Below are 17602 nucleotides of genomic sequence, written 5' to 3' on the forward strand. Positions count from 1 at the left end.
CAAAGCCCCCCCACCCCATCCTTTATATCCTGTGATCTTCATAATTCAGCGAAGTGGTTCTCTTCACTTTGCAGAGGAGAAAAATCATGTCCCTAGAGAAGGGACTTTGTCTAGGTGTTAGTGGTGCAGTGAGGCCAAGAACCCAGGCCTCTAGCTCCTGCGTCAATGCCCCTTCCTCATGGATGGTTCGAGGGAGCTCTGTCTGCCTAAGCTTATTAAATGTAGAGGCTTTTGAGAACAGCTGAGCTCTGCAGTCTTGGGACCAGGGTGGGGTCTGGGTGATGAGCGAGGCCCTAGAGGGTTACAGGCACTAACTCTGGAATCAGGGAATCCTGGCTGGAGGCTCAGCCCCGTTACTTACTGGCTGTGTGGCCTGGAGAAACATCTGAACCTCTCTGGACCGCAGCTTCCCTTCGGTGCAGAGCTGCCTGCCACAGGGGCTGCTCTTTCTCTTCCATGGGCCCTGGGAGGGAGTGGACCCGTCTCTCAGTAAATGTCATAGCCCCCACACCTGGCAGGGGGCTCGGAGCCCCACAGAAACCCAGTCAATGTCATCATAATGGATCATTCACGTTTGTTATGGGCACTTGCTCTGTGTAAAGTATTCAATTAAATGGCTGGTGAGACCATTGGTGAGAAGGGACTGAGCATAACAGGAGCGGGGAGCAGAGGCCACCGCTGGGGGCGAAGAAACATCAGTCAGGGGGACTGCAGAACAGGAGGAAGGGGCCCCTGACTTGAAGGAGCTGGGGAACAGCCCACCAGCAAAGCATGCCAGCAAGCACAGGGTCTGAAAGCCCCGTTCAAGACCCGTTCAATTTCCCACTCGGCTGTCATCTTGCCATGTGACTCTGGCCAAGGCCCAGCCCTCACGAGGCCTCCGTTTTCCCTCGGGGAGAACAGATGGAGGGCACAAGGGACTGAGAGCTGAGCTGTCAGGGAGGGAGTCTCCCTCACCTGAGGTCTCCAGGCCTGTTGGGATCTGCCAACCTGAAGGGGATTTCCTGGGGCCGGCCCAGTTCCCAGCCCTGCTGACGTCTCCACTGGATGCGTGCCCAGAGTTGGGGGGGTTGCCCAGAGCAGCGCTCCAGTGGGAAAGGCAGGCGGGCACGCTCCCAGCCCATACCTTGGCCCTCCTTCTGGGGTCCTGGGGTCTCCCCACCCCCAACCCGAGGTAGGGAAGTGGGGGATCCCTTCTCTCGAAAGAAGAAAGCACTGCCCCTGTGCTCAAGATCCTGATTTGCTGTGTGACCTCAGGCAAGTCCCTGCCCCTTTCTGGGCCTTGGTGCCCTTTCTCAGAAATGACAAGGCAAAGATTTCTAAGGTTTTTTGGAACTTGGACACTCTGGGGTCTTGCTGGGAGTTGAGGGAAGTGGGGGGGGGGTGCTTCCTGGGAAAGAGAACTGGGATGGAGGCTGGATTCCAGCGGCTTGTTTCCCTGCTCTGAAGTGGAAGGTAGCGGAATGCAGGGAGGGCGGGGGGAGAAAAGGAGCCTCAAGGCCTCCAGGTGGTTATAAGAAGGGCAAGGCGAGCCTGAGGTTTTGGAAACATATTTACTTTTAAGTGTCCGGTGTCACTGGGGGCTTTCTCTTTGGGTTTTGAAATGCTCCAGAAGTCGGCACTTGGCATGTGCATGTTTGCCGAGTGGAATATGGGCTGTATTTATTCATCCTTTAGCGGGAGCCCTTAAAAATATAGACGGCTAATGTCTTCAGTATGTATGAAATATCCCATATGCTCGGAAACAAAAGGGGCTCTGTTATTAAAGTTTCATTTCCACACGCCCCCTCCCCTCCCTCCCGCCCGCCCCCCTGACACCCTGCCCTCCTTCCATCCCGCTCAGCCTGCTCCGAGACAGAGCGAGAGCGAAGAGGCAGGCGGGCAGTCGTGGCCGGAGGCCCCGGGCACAGCGAGTGCCTGCGCGAGTGGGTGCAGCTTCTGGCTCCAGGTGAGGGGGAGACTGTGGGAGAGGAGATCAGGGGTCTTCCAGGGAAAAGGGCCCTCTGGGGTCCCCGGGATGGCCAGTGGAGGAGCGGGGGCCGAGGTGGGCCCTTCTTGTGGGCGCCTGTGGGGCCGGGGCCCTGGCAGGGCCCGGCTGTCTGGGACGGAAATGCCCGCTCTGCTGCTAACTGAAACCACATGTGTCTCCCAGGCAGCGGGACAGAGACGCCGCCAAGCCTGGGGCTGGGGACTGGGGGCGGGGGGGGGGGGGGGGAAGAGGCAGCCTGGCCCCGCTGTGTGCCCAGGGTGGGCGGTGGGGTAGGAAGGGTTGGGGTCATTTGCATCTGTACAAATGAGGGCATGGCAAGAAATGTGTGTGAATGTCTGAGTTCTGTGTGTGTGTGCCTGTTGCATGGCTGAGTATGTGTGTGCGAGCATGTCTGTAGGTCAGTGCGGCCCTGTTCACAGGGCCAGACTGGCCTCCCTCTTGGCCTGCTGTGGCCAGAGGCCTGGGCAGACTCCTACCTATCTCCCAGCACCGGGGAGCCTGCTCGCTGCCCCCTGGAGGGGTCCCCTGGGGTGAGGAGACCCTCCAGCTGAGTTGGTGCTGGTCCTTCTGGGGGGGGACACCCCGTGACTGCCATCTTCCTTCTTTTCTTTTCCTCCTACCCAGTTTGGCCTTCCTCACACCTGCAAACCTCTGCCTGTTTGCCAGAGACAAAGACTGAGGCACAGAGCAAGGGGCTGATAACGGCCTCTTCGCCCACGTCTGTGGTCCTCTTTTCCAGAGGGCTCCGTTCCAGCCACGTGGCATCCTCCCTGTAGCCAAGGAAGGTGAGGAAAGCCAGTCCAAGAGAGGGGACAGCTTTCCAGCAGCATCAGGGAGAGAGTAGTGGAGGCTGGCAGCTCCAGAAGGGGTCAGAGGAAAAAAACCAGGACAAGGGCCAGGCCTCGGGGAAGGCTGGGGGCTGCCCTCAGATGCTGTGCAAACAAGGGCACTGGGGGCACCAGGGACCTGAGTCCTGGATCCTCTCTCCCTAAAGAGTGAGGCTTGCTGGAAGCAGGGCTCCAGATTCTGGTGGTGGCCCCGCACAACCTTGCTGTGGAGGCTAGACAGGTCTCCTCCCTTCCTTGGGCCTCAGTTTCCCTGTCCTTACAATGGCGGATTTGTGCCAAGACAGTATTTCCCCAAGTGTGGAATGTGGATAGTGCCACGTGGACCGCTAATTTTGGTTTTCACAAGGCTTGTGTGTTATTTCGCACCTACACAAGGGAAAAATACATAAAAACATATTAGATGAAAGTATGAACTACTCAGGTGAACGAAGACAGGGGAAGGTTCCTGGGGTCCTGTTCATTTTGGCAACAGCTCTCTTGGTGCTTCTCTCATTTTAAATCCCCAGAAGAATGTTTGGTCAGGGTGTCTAGGACCCAGTGTGATCTGTTTATAAACGATTCTTTGGCCCCCACAAACTAGCAGTTTTATAATTCTGTGATAAGAGTGAAAAGCCCAATTGTCACATACTCTGTGTGTGTGTGTGTGTGTGTGTGTGTGTGTGTGTGTGTGTGTGAAGGGACAGGGGATGGAACGCCAGACCTGGGAAAAAGATCAGCCCATCCCAAGGTCAGGGCTGGGTGCCCAAGGTCAAGGGCGGAGAGTTTGGGAAAGAGATTGTTCCCTGACTGACATTTTCAAGGGCTTTATCTGGCCTCAGCCTTGCTTTGAATCATAGGGTTGGGCGGGTAGGCGAGGGGCCACCCTGGCTTTAGCCTTCCTGCTATTCAGCCTTGACACCCTGGCTACTTAGCTGTGTTTTATGTGCCAATCCAGGACTGCCCTGGGAGGGGGGAGGTGCCCTGGGAGGATGCAGGGCACATGGGGAGCCTGTGGGTGGAGCCCCTGATCACTTCTCCAGGCTGGGGTGCTTAGAGCTAGTGCCAGTAAGGATGTGCCCCTGCATATCCCCTCCTTTCTATGTGGCTGGCTGATGCTCTCACTGTTACTCATGGCAAAGACTATCTGTCCATGGAGCTTCATCGGTGATGGGTCTCAGCAGTAACTCTAGGCAAGCACGACCCTGCCTGGCTGCAGGAGGCACAGCTTCTGAGACTGTCCTTTCTGGTCTCTCCTGCAACAGGCAGAGGGCCCCACAGATCGGCTCCAGGATGTGGACAGCATCTGTGGGTGGGGATGGATTCAGGAGCCCTTCTTGGGGAGACAGCAGGTGCAGAGGAAGGAGCCCAGGGCAAGTTCCTTGCACTCCCAGGGCCCCAGTATCCACACCAGCCTCCGGAGACGTTGCTCCCAGCAAGGCTGCAGTCGTTCCCTAGCTCTGCCTGAGGATGGGGCGACCTCCATCTACTTCTAGGGGGTTCTTGTTTCTCTGGAAGGTTGGGGGGTTTAGGGCTGGGCTCCCTGGAGCAGGGGTGGGCCACATGGAGTTGTCCGCATTCCTTTGTACCAGGTTCGCTTGGGGCCTGGACCAGCTGTTTCAAATCCTGGACAAGCAGCCGGCCAGGGTCAGGGGCACAGACCTTGCTTTCAGAACTTATCACATTTCCCAGGCAGCCTTCAGTGGCCTTGTGGGTCCTGCAGAACTACCAACAGCTACACCCAAGGCCAAGGACAAACAGAAGCCTACTTTATGAGGCACTGGGCAGCTTTCTGTGCATCGTTATAGAGAGATCTGCCTGGCTAGGGAGCGGGAGGTGGGGCCTGCTGCGTTGGGAGCAATGGGCTTTCAACAACACTTCCTAAAGTAACATTGCCATTTAGAAGACGAAACTGTTCATGCGACCAGCGTCCACTCAGACACGTAACCCTTGCCAAGCCACAGGGAGGCCCTGAGCACTCCATTTCCTTAGACTTCACCTTGATTTCTGGGGGCAGAGTTTGTGTGACAGCAAGGCTCCTTCCCGGCAGAGTCGCACCCAGGTCAACCGGTGATGACACAACTTCAGGCAGAGGGAAAAGCGTGCATTTGCTGTGCGGTTAGGAGAAAAGAGAAGGAAGAAAAGCGGTCAGGGGGGCCTGCGCTCTGCTCCTGCTGCGGCCGAGGGACCTGGCGGGTCGCTGCTCCTTTCTCAGCTCTGCTTTCCTGATCTGTGAAATGGGTTGTCAGGAACCTGAGCTGATGATGCAGAAGGGTCGGGCCCATCAGTGACTCCGCTGACGCAAGAGGGCGTCACCACCACCTCACGAAGGGAAGAACGGACTGCGAGCGATTCCCCTGGGGGGAGAGGAGAGTACTCACTCTTTCGGAGCCTCGGACTCCAGACCCAGCTCTGTCTGTACCCACTCTGTAACTTCAAGCAGCCTCCTGACCTCTCTGAGTCTCAGTTTCCTCATCTGTAAAATTGGGGCAGTGATAGCACCTGCCTGGCCAGATGTCTGTGGGGGTTCAGTGAGCCAACCCAGCAGGTAGTAAGGGCTCAGCGACCACCGCCCTGGCTGAGTCCGACCTGGAGCCCTGGGGCTGGGTCCTGGCTGGTCTCAGGGGCCCTTGCCCCTCAGAATGCCCCCAAACAGTCCCTCTGGTCCCGGGCCGGGGCCACAGCCTTTACAGGTAGTATAGTGGGTGGCCGGAAGCTTGGGGAGGCCCGAGGATGGCTTCTGCTTGGGGACTGGCCTTGGATCTAGCCACAGACACTACCAAAAACCCCTCCTGGGGAAACGCTGTGCCCCATCCGGGGCAGTGGCAGGGCTAGCCGTGCTCTTCCGTAGCATGGCCAGCAGGATCGTGGGGTGCCCTCCTCCAGGAGGGAACAGGAAGACTGAGAACCCCTTCAGAGAGGGAAGGGGCCTGTGTGGGGTTGTAGCAGCAAAGCAGGGGCTAGAAAACCTTGTGAGGAGGGAGAGGGGAGTGCCCTGTACCTACCCTGCCAGGGCCTCCCTCCAGCTCTGCTCCCTGGAAGCAGGAACCGGCTAAAGGGAACCGGAAAGGAGAGAGAGAAAGCTGGAGCTTGGAGCACTGGGGTTGTTTGGTCTGGCGGAGCCACCTCCTAGGCCACTCCCAGCAGCATTGCACACGGTCTCCCCAGCCGCCCCACACACGTGCACACACATACGCAGAGACAGACACACACACAGCTGCACACAGGCGTACAGACCAGGCGTGCACAGAGAGACACACGGAGACTCACCCCTGCATACAGTCACTTGGAGAGACATGCACACATGCACACGAGACAGATCCACGTACACACGCACACACGTGGTGCAGCAGCTCTGAGCTGGAGGGCAGGTGCTGAGATAGAGAGTTTCTGGAACCCCTGGCTCAGCCCTTCGTGGCAGCCGCAATAACACATACCGTGTACTTACTGGTGAGCTCGAAGCCCTTTACTTATATGAACTGGTTTCAATCCTCACAGCAGCCCATTGAGGTGGGGGCACTGTAATTAGTCCTGGTTTGCCTATGGGAAAACAGATGCTAGAGGCAAACTAATTCAGACAACGTCGCGCAGTTTTTCCACCGACCCCCACAAAGCAGACCCCCAGCACATGGGGCCCGTTGGCTGAGTGCTCCCCCCACTGTCTCTGGGAGGTGCTAGGCTGTGGCTCTGGGCCAGGCACCGTGTTCAATACTTTTGCCCCCTCTGCCCTCGCCATGTGAAGCAGCAAGCAGAGGTGGCCCGTTTTCTCAGGCCCAGGGAAGGGAAGGGCCCTGCCCTTGGTCACAGAGAGTGGAAGGTGTGGGGCTGGATGACTTGGTGTGAGCTGAGCAGAGGCTTCAGGGGCCAGGAGAAGCGGGGGTTCAGGGAGGGCAGGACACTGCATCTGCAGAAGTCAGACTCAGCACCTCCGGCCTCCTCCTTCCGCATCGTCTGTCACAGCTCCCTTTCTGCCACCTGCCCCGACCCCTGAGACTGTCGCCCTATTGCCCTAGATCTATACGTTCGGGGCCCCCACACCTCCCGCTTGTTCAGCCAGCCAGCCATTACCTCGATAAGTGTGTTCTGAGTTTCCTTAATAACAGTTTTGGATAACTGTTGACAAAACATGTTTCCCTTCCATTGTTTTATTTTATCCTGTATGTGCATGTATGTGCTGGCGGCTGGGGGGTGGGGTGGGTTGTTGGTGGTGATTATTATTTTCTTTTAACTTGACTCCACCACTCACAGAGAAACCTTTCCACGGATGGTCAAACTTGCCAAAATACAGATCAGAATCCGCCACTGGGCTCGCCATGGCCCAGCGCAGGTCCACGCTACGGGCGATGTGGCATGAAAGTAGCAGTTGTAGAGTGAGGTCTTTGTGATCCATAGGGACAATGTGACGCAGTAGAGATACGGCTATGGAAAGAAAGGGAAAAAAGGCTAATGTGTTTGGCCGCGTTGGTGATGATGGAATGCCCGAAGTGAAGGTGGTGATGGTCTGTACTGGTTTGGTTTTCCTGGAATACTGGGTCAGTTCACTTCTGAGAATCTGATAGACTGGGCTGACGGTAGAGGAAGGTGAACGGGATGGGAAGGGCTCAGAAAACTCGTTCCTGGTGGAGTGTTTGACGGGACTGAGGTTTAGCTTGAAGGAAGGTTAGAAAAGAGGGCTGAAGTTGTTCCATCATGCTCAGACGATGGGATTATGATCCGTGGGGTGGGGTGAAAGGGGCTGCCGGAAGAGAGATTTCACCTCAACAGAAAAGGGGCGCTCGGGATGGAATGAATGAACTTCCCCTAGGGAAAGCAAGGCCCCTGACCCTGGAGGTGAACAAGCTGAGGCTGAGGGCCCTGAAGGAAAGGGAATCCAAGAATCAGATGGGGGCTTTAGCTCTTTCCAGTCCCAATATTTGGCCACTGTGCACCAGTGTCTCGTGACTTTGGCTCCTCCCACAGGGGATACTGAAGCTGAGGGGTCCCCAGAGGGGGTTAGGTATATTCCCGCATCCAGCTGTGTCCATGCCACACAGCCCCCAACCTCCCCGACCCACTGCCCTCTGGGATCAAGGCACAGAATCTTGGATAAGGAAGACCCACAGACTTACCAGAGTTGAAGGAACTCTTGGCAAGCATCTCTTCCAGCCTCCTCACTCTGGGGAGGGGTAAACCGAGGCAAGAGAGGAGAAAGAGCTTGCCTGAGGTCGGTGGCTCCTAGAAGATGGCAGATCATAACTCTGGCTTGTACGCGGGTCTCCAGACCCAGGTACCTGCTTCCCTGCCTTGCCAGGCCACTGATGGACTGACAGTCTGATTCCCCGTGTCAGAGAAAATTTCCAGGTGGAACCAATCCATCCCTTTTCCACACCCCACAGTGTCTCTTGTTTGAGATCTGCACAGCAGGCATTGCGGGAGCCCCTACTGGGTGCCAGGCCTGTGGCCCTGGGGACGATAGCTGCAACATTAGAGCAGAAGCGGTGCTCTTTCTTCTATCGTTTACAGAGCGCCCCTCACAATCTGTGATTACCTGGCTTATTTAATTGTCTCCTCGTGTATCATTTGTCTTCCCTATCCTCCTGGCTCTCAACATTTCCACGTCCAGGGGAGTGACTTGTCTTGGCTGTGCTCACCACTCACAGAGCAGCCCTGGCTTCCAGCACGTGCTCCAAAATTGCTGGCTTGCTGAATGAATGAGCGAGTGAATGAATGAATGAACAAACGGTGAGCAAAACTGACAACTTTTGTGGAAGCCCTTGTGATAGCCCGGCTGCCTCAGGCCATCTGTCGACACTGGACTGCTTGTAGGCAAAACCATGTCTGTTTTACCTTCATTTTCCCCCATAGTGTCCTGCAAGACTCTGGCCCCCAGAGGCACCTGTAAGTCTATTATATTTAGTGGGGTTGAATGAAAATTTGGGAAAGGGAAGGATATGATGGAGCGAGGCAGCGTCAGAGTCGGGAGTCATCTTCAAAGATCATCTCACAGTGCCTCCCCCACCCACATTCAATTTTCTGGCCATTTCTAGAGCAGCCTGCCAAGGAGTTTCCCAGCTTCTGCTTGGTCACTGCCAGTGACAGGGAGTTCGGCATCTAATGAGGCATGATAATCCAAGGAAGTCACTTAGCCAAGTGCCAGATGGTCCCCTGATTGCTGATTTTTAATGGATTCCTTGTCCGCGCCAGGACGCTAAATCCACACCAAAGTCACAAGAGGTAATTACGATTATTATCCTCATTTGACAGATAAGGAAACCGAGGCACAGTTATATACCTTGCTCAAGGCCTCCCAGCTGGTAAGTGTCAGAGTACAGGATAGGACTCAAAGCCCAGGACCATGGCATTGGAGAGTATGTCCTCCTGACCTCTATGCCAGCACTGTTTATTGAAATAATGCAAGTACTTATGTAACTGTAAATTTTCTAGCAGCCACGCTACCCAAGTAAAAAGCAACAGGTGGGGAAAAAAGAACTCAGGGGATTTATTTTAATAATACACATTTATTGAAGTCCACGATAGCATCATTTCATCATGTAATAAATCCTTAGAAAGTTATCAGTGAGACATTTTACATTCTTCCTTGGGTACACAAAACCTTTGCGGTATCCTTCCTTGACAGTACAACTCAGGGTAAACTCACCACATCCCAAGGGCTCGGTAACGCAGGCGGCGCATGGCCACGGGATCGGAGAGCATAGCTCCATACCAGACTGTCTGTCAAGGGCCTGATGCGGTACGTCCTAGTGCATAGGACGAATCCAGTACATACTGACCAGGATATTTTTACTACTGATTTTCATTTTACTACTGCTTTCATTTTCAGTGGTCCAGGGCAAAGCTGGGCTGAGGCCCCAAGCCCTTGGCATAAGCCGAATATCTCTATTCTTAATCTGAGTCTTCCAAATCGGCAGCTCGCTGTCTCCCAGGATAAGCCAAACTTCATGGATCCTTGGCTTGTGGGTTGAGAAGAGCTGGGCTCATCCTCTCTAGGAGGGGAGGGAGAGGCCTGGCTGAGGCCTGTTCATCTCCCAGCTGGCCAGCTGAGTAACACATGAAGTGAGGCCTCCTTGGGGCCTATAGGCTTGTGCCCATCTGCTCTGGAGCGTGGAGGGGTGTCCAAGAGCACATCTGGAAAGGAGAGGGCCAAGACCCTCCTTTCGTGGTCCCTGGAGGCAGCATCTCCTACACATTTTAGGCAGACTGGGCCTTGAAATAGAACAAACAAGCAAGACTCCCCACTACTGCCCCCTTCTCTTTCCTAGTTCCTGGACAGCTGCTGAGTGCTTGCCAAGAGGCAGGCAATGTGAGCCAGCAGTTCCCAACCTTGTCTGCATGTTGGAATCACCCAGGAAATTTCCAAATACCTCCCTAGGCTGTAACTGAGTTGGCTCGGGGGATGGCCGAGGCTTTGGTGTGTGTAAAAAGTCCTCCGGGGATTCGAACATGCAGACAGGTTTGGAAACCGCTGTGCTGACCCTTAGGGGTACAAGCTTATTTAGCCTGACAGTCGCAATGCTGTCGGTGTGGTTATTGTTCCCACTTTGCAGATGGAAAAAATGGAGGCTGGCAGAGTTCCGATGGAGAACTGGCCCGAGGTCAGCCAGCCAGGAAACAGGCAGAGCAGGGATTCACTAGTCATGGTTGTAAGCAGTGGTGGACTGATAAATGTTGACAACTGGCTCTCCAGGGGGAAAAAAAAAAGCCTGATCTGTAGCATCTGCCTGTCTCTATGGTGTGACAACTCGCCCCGCAGCCATTTTCGAATTATCAAAGTTATGTCGCCAAGTGCAGACTAGGGAGGAAATTACAGGTCGGCTGTTGGGTCGGTATGGCCTGCTTCAGTGCAGGACTAGGCCACGCTGCGTGGGAAGAGTCGGATGGAAAGGGAGGTAGCTACGGTTAGTCATTTCCTGAGGTTTTAGTCACAGAACTCTTTCTCAACTGAAATTTTTGAGAACCCCAATACATACATAAAAAGAAGTATGTTATTAGCAGAAGCTTATTTTATTTTATTTTCTGCTTATTTTAAGCCAAAGCTTAAATCTTAATATAATGGGTTTGTTGAACCAGGGAGAGTTGCCGGGCGGGGTGAGGGGTATTTACGAGTGAGGACAGTAGGTGGCGCTCTACTCAGAGCCTGGAGCCTTGTACTCCAAGCCCACCCACCTCAGACCCTCACTGTCCATGTGGCCTTGGGCAAGTCCCTATCCCTGGGGCCTCTGTTCTCTTGCATTTCCAGGACACTGGACTGCACACAGGACGCCCCAGGGTGTGGTTTTCCAGGCCGGCCTTGACCCTGCGGCATCCCCCTCCTGACCCCAGCCAGCCTTGGCCCTGTATTTATAGCCATGACTTCAGTCCCTCTGGTTCTGCCCAAGCTGGTTCCCTGGCCCACATATTTATAAACCCAGCAGGGCAGAAATAGATGTGACGTGCATGGGATTTGGCTGATTTTGTGAGCAGGCTGGATTTGAGGCATCCATTTGGAACGGGTTTGAGTCCTCCAGCATCCTGGGTGCTGGGACCCATGGGCAATCTGCAGCAGGAGAGCCACTTGGAGCCCCCAAGCTCAGCCCTGCAACTGTGTGGTTGGAGGGGGTCACCGAGGCCCCGGAGTGGAGGGATGTGGCCCAGGTCACACAGGGCGTGGCAGGAGGCAGAATGAGGGGTTCTTTTCACTGACCCTCAGAGAGCCCCCCAGTGGCCAGCTCAGGTCCCAGGCAGCCTCAAGTCCTGGCTAGTGGATTTTCTGCTCTGGGACCACGGGCAGACTCATCTTCCTGGCCTCCATTACCCTTCTCTGTTAAATGGGGATAATAGTAGGTACCTGCCTCATAAAGTTATTGGGGGGAATAAATAAGATCATAATTGATATAATGTATGAATTCAGTGCCCAGTACATAGTCAATACGCAATAAATGGTAGCTTTTGTTCTGATTATGTCCGCAGTCACCCCCGAACAGAAATAATAATGATTCCAATAGTTGCATCTTATCAAGTACTTACACACATTACCTGATTAAATCCTCACAACACTGTGACATCAATATTGTTATCCTCAAGTTCGTGTTTTACATGGAGGAGACACTCTCAACTTAATGAACTTGGAAAAGAATGTTTTCAAAGAGATAATGCTAATACGCGAAGTCATATTTTTATATCCAGGATTATAAAAATACTCAATCCTAAACGGTAGGTTTGTTCGTAGTGGAAGATGAAATGAACAATTGCATAATCAAAATATTAGCATAAGAAATAGATCTCCCAGAGGTTTGCAAGGCTTCTGTTCCCGAGTTTGCCACCTAATGTTGATTTTATGTATTTATAATTGCATATGAGAATTTAACATAATTGTGAACTTGAAATACATATGCCATAAAAACACAGAATGGCATCTGTCAAGGGTTTTCATATTAATATCACTGTTTTCTCTGCCCTCCTAATACAGAGCAGTCCCTGCTTCCCTTTCCTGCTTAATTATTTTTCCATTGTACTTATCACCATCTGACATGCTTTCTTATTTACTTGTTACCCATCCACCCCAACTAACATGTGAGCGTCCCGTGGGCAGAGCTTTTCTCTTTTCTGTTCACTGTGTATCACCAGTGCTTAAAATAGCCAGTGGTACATAGCTGGCATTCGTGAGTACGTGTTGAATGAATGAAGGAACAAATGAATGACTGAGTCGCCATTCTAGCAAAAAAAAAACAACTGAAATCCGGTGAGATGATGTGACTGGTGCTGTTACCCAGCTATAGGAAGGCTGAACTGAGGTCTGGCTGACACTCATCCCTCCTGGGACCACCCAGCGTGCCCAGCTTGGGGGGCTCTTCCCAGCCCCTTCTTCCTTCTCACCAAGGGATGGTTTCCTGATGCCTCCAGAGCTCCCCACCTTCACATGATACCCCCTCCCCATCGCCACTGGCTCCTTCCGTCCCAGGAGGTAGACGGGAACGGAGGAATGGAGAGAAGTAGGGAGGCAGGAGGAGAGGTCAGAGCAGGCTGTGCAGCGAGGGCAGTGATGGCTGGAGGCTGAGGAAGGAAGAAAGGCAGGCAGGACTGGTCCATCTGTCCTGCAGCACTGAAGGGAAGGGTCAGTAATGTGTGGTCACGCTTGCATATCCTTCTAGAACTGACTTCACTCACCAGAAAATGCAGGCACAGGGCCAGTACAGGGAGGATTCGGGGATAGTTTCGATCTTGGCAGCTCCTACCCCCACCAACCATTCTGCCCAAGGCCTTTTTCAGCTGGGGAAACTGAGGCCCACTGTAAGGAAGTGACTCTTCTGAGAACATACAGCAGGGTAATCGTGAATGCTGGGCTTTCTCATGCTCACCTATTCCAGAGGTTTGGGGTGCTTGGGATTTCCCCTCTGGACCCCCCGACCTTGGTTCCCATCACTTCATTGGGAGAGAAATGCTAAGGCAGGAACGTACTCTCAGCTCAGATTCTTGAGGACAATAGAAGCTCTCTTTTCAGTGACAGGAGGAACTCGGCTCCAGACAGGCTGGACACTATCCCCCCCACCCACTCCTGATGCTGAGGGGCTGTCAGGCAAGGGTGGGGTGAGCAGAGGTACCCTTAGCCATCTGGATGAGTTCTGACCGACTCCTTTCCCCATGGGAACTCCATTTTTGCCCCTAGGCTATGCACACAGTTAATGCCTCAGTCACCCTGCCCTCATTACTCTACTTGATAAATATTTATTGAGTGATTACTATGTGCCAGGCAATGTACCACGTGTTGGAAATAATCTCCTCCCTCTCTCCCTTCCAACTTTCCTTCCTCCTATCCTTCTTTCCCATTCATTCATTCAGTAACAATCATACTACTGAGGCAGTATAGTCTTATGGATAAGAGTGCTATTTGGAGCTAGACCATCAGGATATGAACCCTGACTCAGCCACTTACTAGTTGAGTGACAACTTCCTCATCTGCAAAATGGGATAATAATAGTACCTTCCTTATAGGGTTGTGATGAAGATAGGATGGGTTACTGCACACTGAGTGTCTGGAACAGCACCTGACATAGTAAACACTTCATAAACATCAGCTATTATCATTGTTTTTGTTATTATGTGCCTGGCGCTGAGCCAGGCGTTGAGGCGTTCCTCTGGCAGGAATCCCTGCGCCAGCCCTGGTTTCAGGCTCCCACCTTTTCCTCCCAGCCCAACCCCCCAAGAACTGGGTCTTGCAGCGGCTCCCCACATCCCATCGGGCTGCCCCTGCATCACCTCTCGAGCCAGCAGGAACGAGCGTCCAGGCAGCGGAAGCCTGGGGATTTTGTCTTCCAGCCTTACCTCCTGCAGCCCTGCCACACATGACCTAGCCTCAGCCTATCCAGGCCATCACATTTCTCCAGATTCCTCCCCAAACGGTCCTGCCTTTTTGCCTGCACTGGGCCTTGGTGGATGGAGTACCTTCCATCCATCAGAATGCTGAGCACTTCCTGTCAAGGTCCTTCAAATCCAACTGAAACGTCACCCCCAGAAAGCCCCCCTTCCTTGCCTTCAGCCAAGAATCATGAGATCTGCCTTTGAATCTGCATTTCCCTTTGTTGGCAACTGGGGTTTTTTGGTTTTGTTTTGTTTGTTTTCTTTTATTCTGTGGGAAACAAGGAGCCATGGAGTGTCCTTGAGCAAGTGAGCACATTTCAAGGCTGCACTTTAGAAGAATGGAGTAGACCCAGGAGAGGGTGGAGACAGGAAGACTGCAGGTGGGGAGGCTAGGTACGAAGACTTCCGGGGCAAAAGGGCCTTCAGAGGAAAGAGGGTCTCGTCTTTCTGGACTGCTTCCCCCCTCCTACCTAGTTTCCTCTCTGCACTGTGCAATCAGAGCCTGTGATTTTCCCCCGACATGACTCACCAAGTCAGTGGGAGACTCAAAACTGGGACCCCGTGTCCTGACCCTGCAATGTACCCACTTAAGCCCAACCCTCACCATTCCTCACTCCCTCCACCTTCCCCTGCAGCAGGCTGTGGGCACTGTGGATGGGGAACCTGGGGAGGCCAGACTGTGCTAACATTCTCCCCCAGCGCCCAGCTGCTGAGCTGCACACGACGGTGCTCCCTCATTTCCTGTGGAGGAAAGGAATGAGCCTGTGTTTTTTCAATAAATCCCTGCATCAACCCTTTGAAGTCAGCCCTACTTTAACCCATTTTGCAGCTGGGGAAGCTGAAGCTTGAATACATGAAGTCAGGCAGCCACTGAATAGTAGAGTCAGAATTGGAACCCAGATCTGATTCCAAAGCCAGTGCCCTTTCCCTCCCATCACAAAGTGAACAGCAGAAAGAGCATGAGGCTGCCAAGGCCATCTTCCCTGGGCCTACCCTCGGGAGATCTGGGCAGGCCCTCAGACTTCCTGGACAGGGACTGTAGAGCATCTGACCATCAGCTCAGCCGGGTACCCTGTTTGGGCTCCCTGAGGTCAGGGGAGGGAGCAGGGAAAGCTCCCTCAGTGTGGAGCTGGGCTTAGCTGGAGGCAGGTGCCTGGGCGCCTGGGTCCTAGTGCCGGCCTGGCATCTGACTTGCTGGACAACCTGGGGGAGATCTCCGTGGCTCTGGGCTGAGAGTTGACCTCCCTGATAAGAGGACAGCAGATTTGTGCCTTCTGTGTCACCCCTGCCTGCTGAGGCTCCATGCCCTTGGAGCCTGTGGTCATGACAAGGGATGTGGGTCTGAGGGAGCCAAAATTAGAAGACCCCTCCCCACCCGTTTCTGCTGAGACTGGAGCAGGCTCTCTCCTGTCCACCTTGGAGATGTTCCCACACAGGCAGGCCCTCTGTGGGGGGTCCTGGAGTTAGTCTGCAGTCACTGAGAGCAGAGGATAAGAGCACAGAGCCCAGCATCTGGACACATGTCCCGCTCTACCACTCAGCCATGGTGTGCTTCTGGATTTGGAATTTATCTCTGCTTGCCTCAGTTTCCTCATCTGTAGACAGCACCTGCACACCTGCCATCCAGGAGTGTTGGGTGCAAGGTGTGGCCACGCACTAGGGGATGCTCAGTAAGGGGCAGCTGTCATTCCTGTTGTGGGTCCTGACCACCTGTCCCTGCACGGGGCTCCCGAGCTCAGTGGGTGTTCCAGAACTCGGGCCTCGAGGGGCCTGCCCAGGCCCCCCAGCTGGCTTGAGAGTCCTCCCTCTTTGGGAGGCAGACTTGCATTGGAGTGCTCCTGCCAACCCCTCCCTCCTGGCTTGGCAGCCCAAAGACAAAGCCAGCCAAAAATATTTGTGTGGGTGGCGGAAAGTTAACTCTTCCGCCTCTCTCTTCTTTCCTGGAAACCGTGGCCACCGTCAAATACAGCAAAACAGAAGCAGAGATAGAGCGAGGCGAGGCTCCCGTGGGGTATCAGAGGGAGCCCTGCCCCCCCACGCCCACTTCTGCCTCTTGCCATCTGGCTCTGTCATGGCGTGGGTGGCCGTGGCAGTGGCTGAGGGCGAGGAGCGGTGCTCCAAGGGCTTAGAATCATGGCATCCTGCAATGAGACCTGCCCCCATCTGGCTCAACCCCGCCATCATGCCTTGGGGCAAACGGACTAGGAGTACAGAAGGCAACTGCCCAAGGTCGCATGGCCAGTTAGGTTTTTCCAGAATTCTACTGGCTCTTCATGAGAGTCTAAGATTCTGTGTGACACTCTAGTGTGGAAATCTGGCAGCAGCTGGGGAGTGAGAAAAAGTCCAGAGAGGAGAGAGGTTCAGGAGCCATCCCTCCCATGTCTCTGTGTATCCACCCCATCCTCACGGTCAAGGTGCCAGAGCTGTGTCCAGATGGCGCCCTGCCGCTTACTAGCTGTGTGATGTAGGCCCAAGTCACTTTACCTGTCTGAGCCTCAGTTTCCTCACTTCTGAAATGGTCTAACAGCAGTACTTCTCTCGAAGCGTTTCTTGGTGATTTATTTCAACACCCTCCATGAATAACCCGGCGTGGAACAGGTGTTCAGTTCTTCTCCGGGAGAAGGTTGGCTCCTTTGTGCTCATTTCACTGCCGCAGAGGCTGCTGTAACAGGTGCCTGTTATCTTTCTGATCCTGACGCTTGTTTGCCTTTCCCTGGTTGGCACTGATTTGCCCCAGGGCCTGGTAATGCCCTTATCTTTCCTCTTGCCTACCACAAAACACTGGCCCAGTGCCAACCGGAGGCTGAGGCCTTGGGCCAGCTTGCTGGGGTTGGGGGTGGGGAGGCCTGACCCCACCTGGTGGGGGCGGGGGCTGTGCGGAGGAGTGACCTCCAGTTCAAGTACCACAGCAGATGAGGTCAGCGTAAGCCCTGAGGTCGCCAGTGTCCCCAGACTTGCGTCACATCTCAGGATTCTCACAATTCATGGCCAGCCTGTGTGTGTGTGTGTGTGTGTGTGTGTGTGTGTTTGTGTGTGTGGGGGGGTGGTTCTTCTCTCTCCATTTCCCAATAGGATGAGATTCAGAGGGTGCACACTTGCCTGCATTACACAGCTAAGCAGTGATGGACTCTGCTAGCCAAGATCTGTAAATGCCAGGGTTTCCGGCCAGTGTCCATGGCCACTGGCCCTGTCTTAAGCTCTATTTGCCCGTCCGAGGCATCTTGTCTACCCCCTCCCTGTGCCTCCACAAATGATTTTCAAGCCTTTCTCTCCAGCCTGGAGCTCTCCTCCGCTCTCCAGCCCCCTGCATGGAGCTGACACACACTCCCCTCCTGCGGAAGCCAAATCAAACTCATCTCCCGACTCCTCTGGACACCTGCTCCTTCCCATGTACTCCTGATCTCTATGAACAAAGTCTCCCTGTCACCAGAGCGACAAACCTGCCTGCAGCCTG

The 17602-nt window shown here is 54.1% G+C and overlaps 1 long non-coding RNA gene across 3 annotated transcripts; it reads right to left on the reverse strand.

Annotated features, from left to right (window-relative positions):
* Positions 1-282: 282 nt before the first annotated feature.
* LOC132028331 (uncharacterized) lies at positions 283-16854 on the reverse strand. 3 transcript variants are annotated; one of them, XR_009407405.1, is made up of 6 exons: positions 16633-16854; positions 7923-8028; positions 7061-7233; positions 6252-6354; positions 4814-4925; positions 283-463 (listed from the first exon to the last, which is right to left on the reverse strand). It is a non-coding gene; the product is annotated as an uncharacterized LOC132028331 (long non-coding RNA). The 3 variants fall into 3 exon arrangements; XR_009407404.1 differs by lacking the exon at positions 283-463 and having other exon boundaries at positions 1843-4925; positions 6263-6354; XR_009407403.1 differs by lacking the exon at positions 283-463 and having other exon boundaries at positions 1843-4925.
* Between the last annotated feature and the right edge of the window lie 748 nt (positions 16855-17602).

Source organism: Mustela nigripes, chromosome 12, assembly GCF_022355385.1.
Source record: "Mustela nigripes isolate SB6536 chromosome 12, MUSNIG.SB6536, whole genome shotgun sequence".
Lineage (NCBI taxonomy): Eukaryota > Metazoa > Chordata > Mammalia > Carnivora > Mustelidae > Mustela > Mustela nigripes.